Consider the following 2,399-nt stretch of genomic DNA (forward strand, 5'->3'; position numbering starts at 1 on the left):
CCATAGATTTAGCCAATCAAATTTCGCTAAGCACCATCGTTTGCAATTGCGCCCTCAATTTACTCAGAAAGTTCAGTACAGTAGTTACCTGTATGTTTGAAACTCGAGCGTTGCGGTGTTTGGGTGTAATGTATACGATTTTAATTTTCATTCCTTGGTACTTTATTTTTGAATAAGATGCTTCACTTGGCCTCGTTTTGGCTACAATAATTTAATAATTTGTTATTACCATTACTCATTATCATTAATGAAATAATAGTCAGTCAGAGGGCTTATTAATATGTAATAATATGTATACTAAGCCTGAAGGTGGCGCTTTACGACGACGGCCATCTTGGATGGTACACATACATAACCATAGAGATATAATAATAGCTCTATGTACATAACTCTGCATTGCTGCGCCATCTTGTCAGCACTCTAGTTGTTTAATAGCTCTATGTTAGCAACAAAGATCTTATAAACACAAAATAGCGTTCTCTGCGATTTACGCGTAACAAATAGAAGCGTCGGTCAAGGTTCAAAAGTTTCCAATTTAGCAAGAGGGCGCCGTTCATGCGCTATTATACCAAAGAGAAAAAGTAATCAGTTTTGGAGAGGGCGTCCTATCTGTTGCCATGGATCTGAGATGGTTCCTGTTCTGCAGTTCACAGGATTGATACCCAAGGTAAAGTCGTATGGAACGCCGTTACTGCCTTTGGTGGCTCTTTTCCGTTCGGCGCATTTGCTATTCGGCCCTTTTAACATTGCGTTCGGTGCTTTTACATTACGTTCGGTGCTTTTTACATTACGTTCGGTGCTTTTTACATTACGTTCGGTGCTTTTAACATTACGTTCGGTGCTTTTACATTACGTTCGGTGCTTTTTACATTACGTTCGGTGCTTTTAACATTACGTTCGGTGCTTTTGCCGCACTTCGGCTCTTTTATCATTTGGTGCTTTTACCTTTCGGCCCTTCCATCATTACGTACGGTTCTTTTATCATTCATTGCTTTCATGACCTTTGACATCGGGTCAAGTGGAAAAAAATCTACGGCTGTGGGCATGAGCCTAGTGGAAAATCGCGCGTAACAAGGCATATTCGACATGTGATTATCTTAGTGATAAAATAATAATAACCAACGAAAACAAAAATGTCTCGATCAATCAAAACAGTATTAGAAGACCTGGATCTACATTTTCTTGTCCCTAAGTTTGAAAGGGAAAGGGAAAGTTTTTTCCACATGATTTTGGTGGTATATTAGGCCAAATAGAAATATGAGATTATCACTATAGACCTAGTATGGAAAACAAAAATAACTAGGGGGGACTCTTCTTTATTCCGGATATGAAGAAGCAGGCTTATTGAAATAAAAGAAACGTAATTAATTAATTAATTAATTACCGGTAACCAAACGGTTCCAAACAAGTCCGATCCCATTTTTGGCTTGCATAATAAATAAAAGTTAAACTCAAAATTTTCCCCCTCCAGTTGATTGATTTATTTTCACCTCCCTTTACTGTCCGGTCGTTTTACAAATGCTCCTTCCGTGGTTATCTCGTATTTGATATTGGTATTTTTTTTGGTCTTTTTATTTTGTCTACCTTTTTAATATTATATAATACAGTATATATTTTATACTTACTTCTTAATTCATACGCAATTCAGCCTTTGTTGCTGCTATGTATGTTTTTGATGTTGAATTTTTAATAAATATACCTCAAATAAATAATAAAAACTTAGCATTTATATTACAACAAAGATACACATTTGCTGGGGTCCCAAGTTGGAAAAAGGCAATTCGTGAAGCAGGGGTGGAGCCAGTACAGTGGGAGGGTACATGGAGAACACCCATCTCTTGGGGAGAAAATCCACAATTCCACATTTAGAACTCCCGATCTACGGCCAATTTTTTCCGTCTTGCGGGCATCTGATACCATTTTAATTGTTATTTAGGGCCTACCATGTTGTATATTTGCCTTTACAGCATTATTATTTATTAATATTGTTATTATTATTATTATTATTTATATATATATACATATATATAAATATAATATATATATATGTATATATATATGTATATGTGTATGTATATGTATATATATATGTATATATATATATATGTATATACAGTATATATTATATGAAGAATGCGTGCCCACCTGTGTTTCAAAACATAAATATAATATAGCGTAACAGTAATGAAACTAAGAAGTTCAAGGAAGAAAAGAAAACAAAAATGAAAGAGAAGAAAGAGAGAAGGAGCGCGCAAGTTCCACTAGGCTCGTTCCCACAGCCGTTGATTTTTTCCACTTGACCCGAAGTCAAAGGTCATGAAAGCACCGAATGATAAAAGAACCGTACGTAATGATGAAAGGGCCGAAAGGTAAAACTAAAAAGCACCAAATGATAAAAG

This window comes from Anneissia japonica, unplaced genomic scaffold (genome assembly GCF_011630105.1).
Source record: "Anneissia japonica isolate Jap-2015-1 unplaced genomic scaffold, ASM1163010v1 scaffold287853_len143968_cov122, whole genome shotgun sequence".
NCBI lineage: Eukaryota > Metazoa > Echinodermata > Crinoidea > Comatulida > Comatulidae > Anneissia > Anneissia japonica.